This window comes from Equus quagga, chromosome 22 (assembly GCF_021613505.1).
Source record: "Equus quagga isolate Etosha38 chromosome 22, UCLA_HA_Equagga_1.0, whole genome shotgun sequence".
In the NCBI taxonomy this organism is placed as follows: domain Eukaryota; kingdom Metazoa; phylum Chordata; class Mammalia; order Perissodactyla; family Equidae; genus Equus; species Equus quagga.
Genome location: NC_060288.1, coordinates 27,230,676 through 27,249,231, shown reverse-complemented (window position 1 = coordinate 27,249,231; position 18,556 = coordinate 27,230,676).

Sequence of the window (18,556 nt, the reverse complement as noted above, 5' to 3'; positions counted from 1 at the left end):
ACACCCCCTTCCCTCTGGTAACCACTAATCTGTTCTCTTTGTCCATGTGTTTTTTTATCTTCCATATAGGATTGAAGTCAGGCGGTGTTTGTCTTTCTCTGGCTGGATTATTTTGCTTAACATAGTATGCTCAAGGTCTATCCATGTTGTTGCAAACGGGACGGTTTTGTCTTCTTTTATGGCTGAGTAGCATGGAATTCACATTTTGAAACCTCTCTTCCTTGCTATTATTTAACTCTTCTCCTTAGAAGCTATTTGATTATAAATGATTTGGGAGGTAACCATACATTATGTATACCTTGTGCCAGTCTTTGGTTTTGTATGAATTTGGAGATTTGAGTCTTTATTGCTACTGCTGTTAGATAAATTCTGAAATGCTCTCAAGAGTAAAAAGAGATAGTCTTACTTTCAGATGAATTGCCTTACATAGAATGCAATTAAGCATTTTACAGGATTGTAATTTGTGTAACATGTACAGCACGTATTTACTTATGGGAATTATGTGGTTTTGCTGTAATTATTAGATTCTATTGATTGTGTTCCATTATGCTAATGTTTTCAAAATAAGCGTATCAAGCAATTTTATGCCATGCAATATTTCAGAAGCTTTCGGGATACTTCCTTCAAAACTTTTGAATGCTCAGAAACATTTTATCATTATGTTTATACTTTCTATTTTATTCCTCTTTTTGTAATCAAAAAGATATATGGATATACAGTGTGGATTTTTTTCTAAAATAAAGAACTAGGTATTAAGAAATGCTAATATTACATTATCACCATATATGCCATATGCCAGTGATCAAAAATGGAAAATTAACTCTATCTTGCTTTTTTAAAATGTTCAGTGTTGAATTTGGTTCTGATTTAACTGTGCTCCCACACAGTTGGAACTTTTAAACCGCAGCTCTAATAAACGTATGAACGGCCAACATATAACCCAACATTTTTCTTTATGTTTCTGGAAAAAAGCAAAACAAAACTTCTTATTGCATAAAGATCATCAGCACAAGAGACTTTTACATTAGCGATGCCCTTTCTGTTAAAGATTTGTATTTCCAATTGAAGAATTCTGTAAATATCATGTTCCAGATGAGAGAAGAGTCCACTTTGACCCTTACTATCACTAAATTTATTCTTGTTATAATCCATCTGTCATTCTCCATCTCTATTCTGGCCCTAGATAACCTCAGTCATTCCAATGGTTTTAAATACTTCTGGGGAAAAAAAAGCTAAGAAATTCTACACTGAGTCTAAGATTTTTAACTTGTCCACTTGCTAGCTCTGCTTGGATGTCTCATAGGCATTTCAAACTTAACCTGTTTTGATTCCCACCCCTTTCTCAGTTAAGTGACATCATCATCTGCGCAGTTTCTCAAACTGGAAATTTTGGTGTCGAAGTACTGAAGCCTTCCTTTCCTCCACCCCCATAACGAGTCCATCATTGTTTCTCGACTCCATGTTCAATGTTTGTTTAATCTGTAGTCTCTTCTCATCGCACTGCCACTGTCTGTGTCCAAGCCTGCCTCATCTCTTAATTGACCTATGGCAGTGGCTTCCTAATTCATTCCTCCACTACAAGTCTCTGCCAACTACACCCCATTATCTATTAATAAAACAAAGGTGTCATCCAACTTTTAAAAACATTCATCTAGTTTTGTTTCCTCGCTAATTAAATCTCTCTCAATGTCTTTCTATTACATATACAATAGCATTTATTTAAAGTTGAATATCTCTTTTCCTCCACTCCATGTCTAGGTTCTAAGCTCTAAGAGACTAGGACCTTTATCTGTAAGGCTACTACTGAATCCTTAATATTTATATAGGACCTGCTAAACAGTAAATATGAATCCCTAACTCTCTCCTTACCTGTTTATAAGACTAGCTTATTTTTTCATTCTTAAAACCTGAGTTTTCAGATAGACTTTTCCTGATAATCCTATAAAGACTAACCTCCCCTTGAAAGCCTGTGTAACCTTCTCTCACAGTACAGCGGTTACTTCATTCATACAGTGGTTAATTTCATCATTATAGGTCTCTGTAATTGTTGATCCCCTGCTTCCCTCGGTAGAATAGATTCACCGTGAGGGCAGGGAGTGTATCCATTTTGCTCATCCTGGTCTCACACATAGTAGGTATACAACAAATATTGTTAAATGGATGATTACTTGAACTCATGTACCACAGGGTCTTTTTATATCTGTTTCTTTTTATTTAATGTGTAGGCATTTCAACTGATAAGTCATCAAGTTGGGTTTTCCCTAGGAAGTTTAATGTTTCCTGTGAAAATTTAATTTAATTTCCTCCCTCCAACAAGTAATCTTGATGACCTTTCAACGTTTTCTAAAGGCAAGCTTCTAAATCTCATCTCTTGATATATTCCCTTAAAATCCTCATATTTTAAATGTTTGAGATTACTACATTTTGGAAGAGTAATCGTACTAATTCATGGTTTGTATTCATTTGGTCCTAGTCTGTGCCAAGCATTGTTATAAGAGATTTTTTTTAACTTCTAATCTTCAAAAATACTTTGTTACATAATATTGTCATTTTTGTTTTGTAAATGAAGAGGGGAATGGCATAATTGTTAAATAACTTTTCTAGGTGTTTCCTGCCAGAAATTGGCAAGCTTGGTACTCAAACCAGACAGGGGCTCTAGAGCCTGTGTTTGTATTTACTAAGTATACTTATCGAAGGAATACTACCCTAATAAGACAAGTTGGATTATTTTAAAAATTACAGACCATTTGATTTTCAAATACTTAAAAAGCAAAAATACTCGACATACCTCTTTGATTAAAGTACATTGTTTCATTATTCATTAAATTCCTTCTTTGAATAAAAGTCAGCATTTTAATGTAATGTATACAAGGATAACTTGAAAGTAAAACAGAGAACGAGCATCTGAACTATTAAGATCAACTATGTGTTTAGGATATACTCTGTCACATTTTGCCCTTTGTTGGGAGGGTTTATTTTCTTAGAGTTAGGCAAGGTCAAGTACAGCAGTAAAAATTGTGTATGGCTATTGATTGATTTATATTTAAGTTAACTTAGAGTAATTATTTAGTGGCTGGAAAAGGTACGAATGGAAGCTTCGTCAAGTAGTTATAGCAGCCTACGCCACAGCGTCTCTGAAGTGCATTCTGTCCCTTGCTCATAGTTCTGTTCTTTGGCATTTGTATTCGGTCACTCTGTAGAGCTGAAGGTTAATGCCCAGTGGACAGGTCCCAATGTACATTCGATAGCATCATTATAAGCATGCTTACTTATAAGACACAGAACAGATGAAAGTTCCACCCTGCCTTTGCCCAAGAGCCCTTCGGAAGATGGAAAAGGATGAATCAGTCCCTTGTTTGCAAAAAAGTGTGACATTAATCATCTGACATCGTGAACCACTAGACAGGTGTCATTTGTTTTTTAAAGTTATGCTATGTTGTTTGTGGAACTGCATAAATCTTCAGGGTTCTTTTAAAGTAGTCTCCACAGGTACAGCAAATGGGAAGCGAATCTGTCATTCTTGAAAATGTTAAAGATCAGCAAGTGCAGAGTTACTGTAAAGCTGACCTTCCTCCTTCATTACTGACTGCCAGAACTCTAAGTGGAGAGAAGATTGAGGACGTAAAGACAATAGAGTGAGCTTCCCACCCCGTCTGGAAGAGGTCACACTCATAAACCACAGCATTTATTTAGGGATTTTTCAAGCAATGTGTTCAGGAGGACCAAGTAATGCAGTTTTTCTGATCTTTTGTGTAAAGGCATATATTGAGATGTCACTTTCTGAGTAATTTGTTATGCAGCCGTGCTTTGGTGGTGGAGAAAAAAATACCCTTAATAAATGAGAAGAAAATAAGTTCCAGAGAAGAAAGGCTGACTCAGTTGATCATTATTTGTTTAATCACCCTGTGATTTCAGGAACGCTCTCAAATAGACTTGGTTCAAGTCCAGAGCACACCATTGTCATTTGGATGGCAAGTGTTCCAAATGCTGTCACGGTGACAGGGTTTCAACTATTTGTATATCATAATATTAAATTTGAATGTAATGTTAAGTTAGTAGGAAGAGGAATTGAAGGATGGATTCTCAGAAGGAATAATACCCTTGAAGGCTGTCTAAATTAGACTGGCTCCGTGAAAAGCATGCAGTGGGGCCTATTAGTGTATATTTGCATAGTCTTCTGGATAAATTTAATTCCTTTTTTGCATTCCTAAAGTACATAAATGAAAACTAGAACTCAATTATCTCATTATAAGATGAAAACAGCCAGATCTATATTTCCATAGAGATCAAGAGCCGGGCTACCCATTCTTTACAGTATAGTTATCAGTGGCAGCTAAGATCATCATCCTTGAAAAAATTTCTGATATTTTTCTTTCAAGTTTCATTGTGTACATTTTAAACTATGCTAATCACACTGTTATTTAGCTTATGATGGATACAAAATATCACGGTAGCCTGTCTCATGTTTGGATTAAAAGTCCAAGGAATTCTGAATCATTTTGAACTCCTGCAGCTTTTGGCTGCAGGTTGCAGAAACTCTGACTCCAACTGACTCAAGCAATAGGGGATTTATCTCATACTTACCAGGAAACCCCAAAGTAAAGCAGGCTTTAGGGTTGTTTCATTCAGCTGCCAGATTCTATCATTTATGTGGTTTCCTTTTTTGATTCTGCACCCCCACTACATATTGGTTTCACCCAATCTAGTAGCAAGATGCCAGCAGGGGTTACAAATGTCACTTCTAAGCACCTCATCATTCAAGAAGAAGAGAAACCGTTTAGTCTTGTATATCTTTCCTGAAAGGGAGGAGAATATTCCTAGAATCTCCTAGAAAGGTAACTTTTCCTATCTGATTGGCCAGAGTTCCATCACATGTCCATTCTTGAACAAGTAACTGGCAAGAGGCGTAATATGAAACTTAGGAAAACCAGAAACAGCGCTGGAGCGGGACTCAGACTCAGGTGGCCCAGGTACGTTTGGCTGTGTGGGGAAGAGAGGAGATTTAGATAAAATCTGAGGTTCTGTTTTAAAGGATGAAGAGGGGACTGGATAGAGGATAGGCAATAGTGTCTATTATCCATGGTTAATTTATTTTTGTCCATGTTAATGTATATATAAAATAGAAGATAATGCAACCATTAATCATACTTGTCTTTGATGTGTATTGCGGGATGTTTTGGGGGAAGCTAATTTACCATACTGAGTATATGTGTTTATGTTAATATCACAATAAGTTTCTTTATTGCAGGCTGAATTGAATAAACCTACTTAAGGAAATAGATGGTGTCAGGATATAGCAGTCTGGGATTAAATATAGGTTAAGGCTTTTCCACAAAGTAAAACCTGTTTATGTGGATAATAGCAAGTTGAGGTTAATATGCGTAAAATCTATGGTGGTATTTAAGCATGTTATTGTGTAACTAAGTTGCCTCCCTTACGTTTTTTTGGTGTAAATAATGTCCCCTTACTCCTGAGGATGCAGTGTACTCAAGAATTTACATGCCAGTCACATAAAGATGACTGTCCTACTTTAAGCACCACTTCACCACCCTTGCCTCTGCCAAGGTCACCAAGTTGACCTTGGTCAGAAAGTTCTAGATGTGGAATCCGGAGGATGTTTCAGAATTTGGGACAGCCAAGAGTGCTGAAAAGCAGGCTCTGGACCGAATGGTAAATCTTGGGATGGTGGGGCGATACCTTCTCCAGTTGTGCACAGTGAAGAGAGCTCCTCATCAAACTAACCAGCCCTCATTCTCAAACACTTCCAGCTCCTTGCAGGATCATTTCAACAGAGGGCTGGGCCGCCCTTTGGAATGGTGGGTGTAGGAGACAGAAAAGTTCGCTATATCAGGCACGTCACAGGTGTGAGGTGGTAATTGAGACTATCTGGACTACTGCCACTAATATGGAAGTAATTGTTGAAAGGACTAAGAGGCTCCACAATATTGCTGCATTTCAGAAAGGGAAGGGAAGGACGCCCCCGACAGAAAACTTTTCCCAGAGATTAAGGGTGCATCACAATGGGGAGAGTTAAGCCCAGAGGCTCCAGGGTAGATGAATCTCTCAGCTTCATTCTCCCTTGAGAGGATTCCTGCCTCCAAAGGACCAAGTTCCAAGTACTTTCATGCACACAAGGACTTTCCAGGGCACCTGGTGACCTCAGTCAGCATCTACCTTTAGCCACTTCTTGGATTAAAAATTTCTCTCTTTTCTTCCTAACTGGCTACCTGGAAGTTATTTATTTACCTATTTATTTATCTTTAGCATTCAAAACACTTATTTGTTCTGACTTATTACTCTCTTCTTTTTGGACAAAGGAAGAGAAAGGTACCACATTCACTTAACTAATGGCAGGACTGCTGCTTCTAGAAAGAAAGAGGATTGGATAAGAAACTTCTCTCTACAAAACCCCAGAAATGCTGGCCACATTGTAACAAAATTGTTTTACTAGCATAGCTGAGTTTCAACAAGGGAAATTCCCAAACCCACAAATGACAAGGAAGCTGAAAACACAGGCGAGAAAATGCCGAACCATGGCTGCCCTGAAGGGCATGTGCCAGTCTCCTTAACCCAGAGGCATATTTTTAAGGACCGTGAAGGGAAAATATACCTTAAGACCTTGGACCCTTGCCAGGTAGGAGGGACTGTGAACTCCAAATCGACAGCTGTGACCCTTGAAATTTTAAACTCTCAAAGAAAGACCATATTTGAAAATAACTTCTGTTCTGCAAAAGGAAATGACAAAGAAATGTGTCGGCCTGGACTCTAATTAGGAAAAATGTTTCTCCATCTTGCACATAAAATTCCTGAGCACTCACTGTCTTCAGATGCCTTTAGAATTTGAATTTACCATGCTAGTGTCCAGGAAACCTATGCTGAGAAATGAATTTAAGTGGTCCCAGGTTAGCAGTGCTGGAAGAAGTAGTTGGAAATATTTTCTGGAGGCCTGTGTGCTTAATCTAACTTGTACAAGATAGCCACAATAAAACCTAATCAAATGTGGGCCGCAAATAGAAGATATAAAATAAAGCTAGTTACCATGTGTGAGATTCAGCAGAAAGAAACAAACAAAATAGTACTCTCAAGATCTTTCAATAATACATTTATTTGTTTGAAATATAAAATAACTGTTTTAGTAACGATTAAAGAAATAAAATGTGAAATTGAAAACATGAGAAAAGAACAAGTTACAATTTTCAAAAGTCATCGAAAAACAGTGTTACAAACAAGTCACAAAATGAAAGGAGATACTTATCACAGATATAACTAATAAAAGACTATTATTTCGTCTGTATTAAAAACTCATTCAAGTCAATGAGAAAAAAAGATATCTATAGGACAAAAAAGCAAAATATACAAACAGGAATTTTGCTAAAACTCAAGTGGCCAACACACTTAAGAAAAGATATTCAATCTCATTAGTAATCAAGATAATCAAGTTAAAATCACAGGATATTTTACACCAATTGTGTTGGCTAAGAATAAAAAATGAAACAGTTGAAGTTTTGATAAGGATGAAGAACATCAGGAATTTATTCTGCTCTTATCTGATGAAGTTGAAGATGCGTATGGCCTGCAACCCAGCTCTTCCACACAATTCATGCAACTGACAGCAGTTCCCTTCACAGCGGAGGAAGGAGAATGGAATTAGAGAGGTCGCACATAAGACTTTATGTATTGGTAGTTCTCTATTTCCTAAGATGCGTGGAAGTGAACATGGATTTTCATTTTATTTCTTTTTAAAGCATATATTTATTATATATTTCTTTATTTAAAATATGTAACATATAAAGATAAAAAATTAATACATATAATGTAAGACTAAAAAAGAGAGAGCCATTGAAGACTACATTAAAATAATATGCTGAATTGGAAAATAATCACATGGAACTTCTAAATATGACAAAATTAAATGGCTATAATTAAAATCTGTATGGATCAATTAACAACAGATCAGACATAGTTGAACAAAGAATAAGCAAGCTGGTAGAAGACAGATCTAAAAATAATTGTACAGAATATATATATATATATAGGAGAGAGGGGTGGTAAAATTAAAATGATGCTAAGGAATATGGACCTTAGAAATAGAAGAACACTTTCAATTAATTGACGTAACATCCAGAAAGACAGAGTAGAGGGAGTGTGTAAGAGACAATGTTTAAATACTTAAAGGCTGATAACTTTCCAGAACTAATGAAAGACATGAAGCCTCAGATTCAGGAAGTATAAACCTGGACCATGAAACAAAAAGGACAAACTGGAAATAGCAAAACAACTCTTACATAAAAACGTTGACATTTTACCAGGGGTTTCTCAACTTATAGTGTGGATTCACATTATGTATAATGTGTATATTTTAAATTCACCTGGGTTCACTTCCAGAGATTCTGACTTAGTAGATTTGGGGCATTTGGGGTGAAGGGAATGGGGAGAAGAGATAGTGAATTTGATGTACACAGAATTTCGAGACTACTCTTTTCTCCATTGATGTTAGGAATCTGCAAAAACGATACTTTATTTGTATCAAATAATAGGACAGAAATTTAAGTGCCTTTGCCTCACTATGGAATAAAATGAATTACTTTTGTAAATGTGTCCATCTGGATCAGCTAAGAAATTTTATCAAGTGAGCTTTTTTCCTTTTCTAAACTATTTTGTAAATGATAGTGGAACTTTTATTCGTTGTGAGTAACTTTAGGTACTGGCTAAGGTGAAATTTTGAGACAATTTTACATCAAGTTTTTATTACATTATTTCACAAGCAAAGACACTTGCTTTGACAATTCTTAAGATAAGTTGCAGTAGGGTTGACTAAAACTTTTGTGTAGTTACAACCTGCGATAAACAGTTTGATAGTCATACTGCTCTCTTGTCACTTACCTCTTCTCTGTGCTCTGTTGCACGTGAAGTCAGTTGGTTCTTTGCCTGCCCAAGACATGTGCTTCCACGGAGATGGGGAAACCTCCAGAATGGATCTAAGCGAGACTTACTCATGGATATTTGTGATTCAGATTTCACAGTCTCTCCTACAGCCCTCACATACACATGAGAATGGACATCCAAAAGACCTATTTTATTGCATATGGTCTGCAGTATCAATGAAACTTTGATAGAAGAATGAATGAAGTCTAACACCAGCTGTATTCTGGTTTATAGGATTATGAGTTGATTTTCATCATATGAATAAAATAGAGAGACATAGATTTTTATTATACTTTGCCAGAAATTCCATATTAAATTTTTCCCTATGAAGCCATAGATACAAATATTAACTTATAAAGTGTTTTAATTCTCCAATAAGTATACATAGCTTCACCAATTTTAATCTTTAAATTTAATTTAGAAGCAAATTATGTGAAAAAAGTATTAGTGTAATTGTATGTGTTCATATGAATGTTTAATATATTCATAGCATTTTGTGTAAGATTTATTTAAAATATTAGCTCATATGGCAATGATTGTGCTTCTAGTTTTCCAATAATTACAGATATGCAATACCCAAGATGAGGTATTTCAGATTTCCCAACCCAATAAGGAGACAATCAACAATGCAATTTTCCTTGGATTCTTTTTTTGAAAATCAACAATATTCATTTACACTAGTCCCAATATATTTTCAAATGTGTGTTTTGGAGAATTTGTAATAGGGGAAAAATACACATTGAAGTTTCTTCCTGCGATATATAAGGTATAAATAAAAATAGTGTTAAACTCTTTTAGAAAAATAGTGATAGGCATCAGATTAACATTTTTGAGACCAAATGTAGAGCTTAGACGATTCTCTGGTGTAAATTAAAAAGCAGGATAGAAATAAATGGTCTGTGGCACTTGAGAAATTGAGTAACGGAAACCTAGGAAATGACATTTATTAATTGTGTGACTTATTTTTGTGCTTATTGATAGTGATTTTTATCAAAACTGCTCCTTGTTTAAAGGTGGTTTTAAGGCAGAGATTATTGGATGGATTTTTCTCGATATGACTGGTTTTAAATGTCTTCAGTTTTTCTCATATCTTTTTATTTACAATTTTGATGCTTAGGGAGTATATATTTTACTAGAACATTCATACATGAGGAAAAGCAGCAAAAGCACAGTCACGGTGAGATGTGCAAGTTATGCAGTGGCTGGGTGCACGCCCTAGCCTGGAAAAACGCTCCTGTCCACTGCTTTACATGGTGATCCATCCAATTCACGCCTCAGATATTATCTCACCCGGACCTTCAGATTGGGGCAAAATTGTTGAAGCGTGTTATACAGTAAATGTTAGATATTAAAAAGTTAAGGGTGTGTAACTGTGTCATTAGGACCAACAAAGAAAAAAAACAAAAGTTATCCTAAATGTTATCCTAAACTATTTGTATCCTATAACAAGAATAATTTACCTACAGATACCATCTATTTGATTATTTTTTAAATTTCGCTTGTGATGATCTGCCAATGTAATTTGTCTAGGTTTGTAAAACTTTGGAGCTAAATGGGTGCCACAAGAGTAGAGGGGAGAGTTGAGAGTCAGTGACCAGAATTATAGCGTTGGTCAAGTTCTCGGTCCACTGAGCAGGTTTGTGGCAGGCAGGCATCATACTGTTCCCATCCTGGTCAGAACACGTCTCATGCTTCTGCTTCACCCATCTCAGGATGCCGCCAACTATGTAACTGACACTTTCTTTAATCAGAGGAAGTAGTAAATGAGTACATCGGATTGATAATGAGGATGGAGTTCTATACAATAAATAAACACAAATAAATAAATGCACATGTGCCTAAGATGGGCAAGTTTGTCCCCATTGTAAGTGTGTCATGGTCAATTAGGGTCATTGCTGTCCCAGACCCTGGGACATATTTCTATTCTCAAAGCATGGCCAAACTGGCACAGAGGCAAGCAGGTGTAAAACACTTCCCACGTGCTTTGCTTTGCCTGCAGATCCTTCCACAGAGAATTTCACTGAGCAGAGAACAGAAAACCTCCTGCTCTATGGAAACTGCTTTCTGGCTAATAACATTTTACCAACTGTCTCCCCATTACCATTTTAGACGTCATTTGGAACCTATAACTTAACATAATGCAAAACAATCAGGCACAGAAGTGGTGAGGACTTGTTTCACCCCAAGCTGTGAAGTTAGTAATAGGAAGGAGCAGAAATTGGAAGAACCAAGAGAGCCACGCTCTCTGAGGAACGTAGGGCTTCACCCATTCCTTCTGACAAGGGACGAATCGCTGACTTTAACTTATTCAGCAATAAATTCCACTCAGCCTGGTCATCTGACCAGAGAACAGGAACAAGAGATTCCTCGTCAGTCCAGCAGAGCCAAACCAGATAAATGATTGATGGAGACCAGGTATTCGGTCATGCACGCTGTCTGCCCGCTCTCCAGGTTAATGTTTGAAATGGGGATTCGAACAGTCACAGAAGGACTGTAAGAATAGAACCCACCCCAACCACCTATGGATGTACAACATGCCTGACTAGAACTTTTCCTGTTCCAAGATGGCTAAGGTGAGGACACGCAAGATCCAGCAACTACAAAAGATTGTGCACATAAGAAAAAGAGAGAGCCAGCCCTGATTGCCTAGTGGTTAGAGTTGGGTGCTCTCACTGTTTTGTGGTCCAGGTTTGCTTCCCGGTCAGGGAACCACACCACCCGTCTGTCAGTTGCCATGCTGTCGTGGCAGCTCACACAGAAGAACTAGAAGGAGTTACAGGTGGAATATACAACCGTGCACTGGGGCTTTGGAAAGGGACAACAAAAAGAGGAAGATTGGCAACAGATGTTAGCTCAGGATGAAAAAAAAAAGGAAAAACCCAAAAGAACTAATTGTGTTGCCAGGACCTTTGTTTTTAAAAATAAAATAAAGTGAACACTGGGCACAGTTTATACAGGAAAAGGCTGTTCAATGGAAACAGTTTATTGAAGAGTATAAAGTGAAGTATCTGCAATTTCTGTTTTTTAACCTAATTTAAAAAAATCAAGGGGCCAGCCCCATGGCCAAGTAGTTAAAGTTCCATGCGCTCCACTTCGGCAGCCAAGGGTTCGCAGGTTTGGATCCTAGGCGTGGACCTACTCCACTCATCAGCCATGCTGTGGAGGCATCCCACATACAAAATAGAGGAGGATTGGCACAGATGTTAGCTCAGGGCTAACCTTCCTCAAGCAAAAGAAAAGAAAAACGTGGAAGATTGGCAACAGATGTTAGCTCAGGGTGAATCTTCCTCACCAAAAAAAAAAAAAAAATCCAAGGAATATGTGTGCATATGAACCAATACTATGGTACAGAAAAACTTAAAGAAGGCAAAGGAATTCTGCTCCTCCACTCTTATCCCCTGTCTCGTGTCCCACAGGCAAATTCTATGAAGTTTTTCTCCTCTTACTTATTTCCGAGTTTACTTTTGTAAGTCTAGAAATTATTCTTAAGCCTCGTTTCCTGACTTCAATTTCAGACATCTATTGGTTCTCAATTATAACGGACGAGGATTCAGTTCATCTTCATTACCTACCTCCTGAAGTTTGATATTTATATTCTTGGCCCTGTTCATTACTATTATAATTTTACATTACATATTTAAAACTTTACTTCTTTTTGCCACAGGCTTTTAACAGTATCACCTGATAATCCAATTAGTGTCCTTGCTCTTTTCTCCATCATTGCTTCTTCCAAGTGTCTCACTTTCTGTTACTTTTACATATTCAGGTTATTCAATGTGCATTCTGTTTTGCAATGCATGATACATACTAAATAGACATTCTGTCTACACACACATTTGTGTGTGTTTATGATTATATATGTTTGTGTGTATAGCCTCAAAATCAATAATATTTTACATTAAGAGTGTATTAAGAGTATTCAATATCAGGCTGATTTTGGCATGTTAGGATTACATTTCCTTTCTGGCCTAATATTGTGATGTCTTTTATGTTTCATCAACGCTTCAACTCATGCCACATTTTTGTTTGCTCCATATTTGGATATAGTATTTTTATACCATTTTTTCCCTTAAACTATCTAATTGCAATGTAAACACAATATACAAAACACTAAATTCAGATGATTTATTCTATAGAGAAAATAAAACATAGATGAAAATCAGTGACTGGTGGAGGTGCTCCTTTCAGCTGAGTCGTCAGGGAAGGTCTCACTAAGCAGGCAGCATACTAGTTATGAGGTGAGAGGTCAGAAGAAGCCAACCATCTCAAGGGCCGGGGGAAAGAGTCTTCCAAGCTGAGGAAGCAATGAGGTCAGACGTGGGAGGTAAAAGACAGAGAAAAATAAAGATGGCGTGTATTTTGGCTCGAGTAATTCGATTAGGGCATTTATAATATGGGAAAGATTTAGGACAGGCACGTTTGGATGTGGCATGTAGTGAGAGACGTGAAAATGGAAATAAACATGGATATGAAATGGAAATGCAATGTAGACGGTTAGATATATGAGTCTGTGTTTCAGAGGAGGAGTTGAACATGAAGATACATGGTTGGGAGTATTGATGTTACTTGATGCCATGAGACTGGATGAGGTAATCTGGAGTATGAAGAAAGTAGAGAAGAGAAGGATTTAGGCCAAGCTTTGAGGGACTCCAATATTTAGAGGTAAATCAGAGAAAAATAACACCACCAATAAGATCAAGAAGGAGCAGTCAGTGAGAATTTTAGAATTCCTGTCCAGTCTATGAAGTATCCATGCCAGTGTCTTTCTTTTTAATATTTATTTATTTATATTGTCTTTCTTTCCTGCTGCTGGTTGTCCACATGCCTGGCAATCCTCGGTAGCGTTTTCATATTTGAGACGGGAGAAGCAGGTAACCAGTGTGGGTTTCTTCTAATGCGGTAAAAACAGATCTGTTGTCCACCTGAGGGCGCGATGGGTCACGCACAGTGAGAGACTTAGGGAATCAATTACATTCGAATGCATTTAAAGTTCTTTTCTTACTTCAGGGTTGTGAACTAATAGCGTATTAAGGAATTTAGGATAATTTTTCATTCCTTCTAGTCGTTATGCCTCTCTGATTTACAGACCATCTCTCCAAATGTTTAGGATGGCCCTTCACAAATCATGTGAAGTTGGAATTTCTAAAGAGCTTCAGATAGAACATGCATTGATGGGGAAATAGGCCCTTACTTTTGTCTATTGTCTATACACATTCTGACCAAAATAACTAATTTAGAAACAGCCATAAATTGAGTAAAATAGTAAATAAAACATCGTAGTTGGAGCTGATTTCATTTGCCGATATTTTTACAGTCTTACTGATAAAGATGCACTTTGAATGATTTTAGCATTTTGCTTTCATTCTGAAGGTAAAGCAACAAACGTGAAGAATATCAAGTAGAGAGAATTGACTTACTGCTGTTAACTTGCTCTATTTTCTTATCAATAGATTGTCATTTTGTGTAAATATTCATGTGTGTTTAAAACAGAATGACAGAATATACAAAAGGGATTTTAAAAACAGTCAGCCTGGATGTATTCCATTAGTACTACTCTTGATAGAAACATATATGACAGTGTTGATCTCACTCAGTGGTTTTATTTTGCCATCTTAACATTTTTTGTTTTGTCAAAGTTGACTATTTCCTTCATTCTTCTTTTTTTAAAAACTACTCAAAAGAACCCACCTTCAAAAATAAGGCCAAGGTCATTAGATGCCCAAATTATAAACTCAGATGATTATAGATTTAAATGTGAATTAATGCTTTATTAACAAAGATTATTTTCAAAATGAGAGCCCCAAAGAATCATCTCATCAGAGTTGTTCCCAGTCTGAGGATGGCGCTAATCCAGATTAAGCAGATGAGAAATAAGCATTCCTTCTTCTTATACACTTAGACCCCTCTAATCTCCAAGTTCAGTGTTCTGTTGGTTTCTTTTTTAAAGGTAACAAGCCTTCCAACTTGACCCCATGGCATATATGACCTCTACAAACAAAGAAGGCTCTTCTTTGTGGGATATCTGCACTTTTGAAATATTTTGAGTTGAACTTGCTGTTAGAATTTTTATCACCTAACAAACTCAGTGGCATTCTTCTAGGCCTTTTACCCTAGCATAATCAATTATTCACGAGCTTCTTATTTTGGCATTGTCTGTCTGATTAGTCTTAAAAATTTATACACTTAAAAATTTGTCAAAAGGGTAGATCTCATGTTAAGTGTTCTTACCACAATAAAATTAGTAAAGTGAAAAAACCAAAACCAAAACCAAAAATGCTATCAATATAACAAATGGTTCCACATAGGTCATATTCAACCTCGTAAATGTTTCTATTACCTATAAAATTCCTTTTAAAATTTTGATCCAACATTACATAAAAATCCAGATTTCCGTCTTCTTTTAAAAAACATGAAAGGAACTGGCAACATCATGTCTACATGGCAAAAATATCTTCAGAAACTAAGTAGTGGTGGCCACCTCTTACTCTACTGTCCAACACAACCTCTTCAATTCTGAAAATATATCAATTCATAAAATATATGTAATATCAACCTGGTCTCTCTAGACATTTAAATCTGCCATTCTTACAGTTGATCCTTGTGGTTCAGAGACCTGTGGCTGAAAAAGACAGGTCATCAGTCCCTCTTCAACATGTAATATACAATGCTGAGGGGAGGAAAAAATAACCGAGAAAAACATCCCCTACAGAAAAGGAAAGGAGGGGAAACACAATAGTCATGGTCCAAGGCAGTGATGAGATATTCCCGGGTGGTCGTGGAGAGGTCTTTCTGAGCTGGTGGTAGGGAAAGCTCCTTGATTAGGTTCCAAATCAGCACTCTGGGAGGAATTACCTTGTGCATGGTTCTCTGTAGCCTATGGGAGTTCCTTCCTTGTTTTTATTCTCCATGAACATATTTGTTGGGCACTATGCCCTCTTCCCAGGTTCAGAGTTTTCACGATTTCTTCTTCATGTGAGAGGGCCTGGGGATAGGATTAAAATTCCAAGAGCTATTTTAGCCCAAGCTTGTGGTTTCTTTGGTAATAAAATTACCTTAGAAAACTAGTAGACTTTTTATTTGCTTCCAGTAAGTTCTATGGATCAGTAACAACCCCAATGTTCCTTCTCAGACATAATTCTCATGAATGATTTTTTATTTGCCTTCTCTCTCACAAATTCTCTCTCTCCCCCTACCTGCCTCCCCACCCCAATTTGGTAGCCAACCTGAGGCTCTTGGCAATAAAAGACTCCATGGGAGTCCCCATACTTAACCTGATTTGTGCCCCTGTCTGGGTCTTGATGGGCTTTTTCTTCCAAAGCCTCTTTCATCCTTCCCTCTTACTGTTTGAGGTCTAAAACAATTGGCTTTTCCAATTCTTAAAGCTCCCGTCTCTCTAGACTTTCCCATGTTCTTTACCTTTCTGCTTAGAATCCGTGCCTTAACTCATCCTTTTCTTGTAGCACTGCTAAAAACTGAAAGTAATGCCAACACATGCTACCATTCTGACTTTTTTCATTCATCTCACCTGCAGCTACCTTTAATCTGTCTTCCAAGCTACCACAGTCCACAGACTTATCATATGTTCACCACTCTATATATAACACGACTCTGTATCTTTCCAACCTTCTTTTTTCTTTAGTGGATCAGGTCTATAGGTGCTGTCCATTACTTCCCCTCACAATCTATTACTGCACAGAAGAAAGGAAGATAGAGCTTAGGCTGTATATTTAGGAAGGAGAGCTAACAGCTTTGATGACAAGCTAGCAGTCTCTGCCACAGACGCTGAATGCTAAGCACCCAAATCACTGTGCTAGGGGAAAAATCATGGCTAGATGATTCAATAATATAGTTGATTGCATTTCTTCACATTTATGTATATATCTAAACAAGTACTTAGCTTTATATATGCTGCAGTTATCTATTCAAGTAGCTAGTTTATATTTACTTGTTGGATCAGATCGCCGACTCCATGGGAAGTTCTTTATGTTTCAGTAGTTTCTCTGTTCTTAATCTCTAGTTGCATTGGATGTTAAGGCATCCTTTCAAAGGAAGCAATGATATTGAATGTAGTTATTTTGGTTTCATCATGTGACAATCTCCATCTGTCATCTACAGCATAGAATCCAAAGCCTATAGAAGTGGAAAACATCTGAGTGGCTTGACAAATCGGACTCAAAGTGTACTTTAAATTTACACAAAATATGTAAATATTATGTTAGAAAGTGGACAGGTTTTAGTAGCTTGAACACATATCTTTTTAGACTTTTGTTGCTTTAGAGAAAACACGCAGATTTCCTAGACACTTAAAATGTTTCCTATTTTTAAATTACTTTCATACCATCAATGTCCTGTTTGATTAAGAACAGTGATTTTTTTAAGTGTTATACTTGATTTAAAATGGTCTTTGTGATTTTTACTTTTTCTAAATTTTTGATCTGCATTTTCTGGTAAAGAGGGGAAGCTTTGAAAAGCTCAGAAATGTCTTTATTTTTAGTAAGCAAATATAATAGAAAATAAAAAAATAGAGAAGAAGGAAGAAAGCGAAGAGGGAATGAGAGAAATTAAGTTATTTAGGCTGAGTATATCTACACTTTATAGAAGGGACGAAAGAGATGACTGGAGCTGCATCTTGGGGTTCCTTCCTTCTTCTCCGTCACGTGCCATGTGGCTATTAGCCATAGTCAGTGGAATATGGGCTTAGAAGCCACAAGGAATGCTGAGAGGTCATCTAACCCAACTCCTACATTTAGAGAGGCCTAAAGATGCTACATATCTTGTTCCAGGCAGATTCTTCTTTGTATAAAATTGCACATTTAATCTAAAAAATGGTGAGCATTTGTTTTTAAAACAAGAGACAAAAGGACCAGCTAATCTAGAGAAATAATATTTTTTGTTTTTGTTTTGTATTTGGATATAAAATATCTATATGTCTATTTAAGTATTCTGTCATTGTTTGTCTTTCACTGATTGATTTTGATTAGGCTAAAACTTCAGAAAAGAAACTATACAATTACCTGCATGTAGTGTCTGGCATCTTTAAACACACCTTGAGTGAGAGAAGATTCCCGCTACTGAGGAGTGGGCACTAAAGTTTAGCCACAGTCCAGACAGACAAAGAGATTACTTTTAGGCAAGATGGAAGCGGGAGGAACACTGCTCCCATTGGAATGTTCCTAAGATGTTCTCGTGATGTGAATATCTGGATATGGTAACAGGCAATAGTGCAACAGAGGGTCTCGGGGATGCAAAACACAATGTGAATGACTCTCCTTCTCTATGATGTGGAGATGCTCTAACTCAGACTTTGTCAAGAGAAGAGGGAATCATTATCACATCCTGCCTTCTGAGTTGATGCTTCTCTAATTCTTTGCCCCATACTGTTTCTTATGTATTTTGTGTATTTCATCCTAAAAAGCCTCTCCCATAGCAGCACGGTTGGCCAGTGACAGACGCCCACTTCCCATCCCCTTTGGCAGAGGAAGGAAGGCTGGCAACAAATTCCCACCTGGGTAGGACTCTGCCAACGTGTACACATGTGAGTGGATGGGATTATGTTTCCTCAGCTGGATGGCTTGTAGTTTCTTCACCCTAAAATTGCGTCAGGACACAATAATAGCATAGATGTTGACTC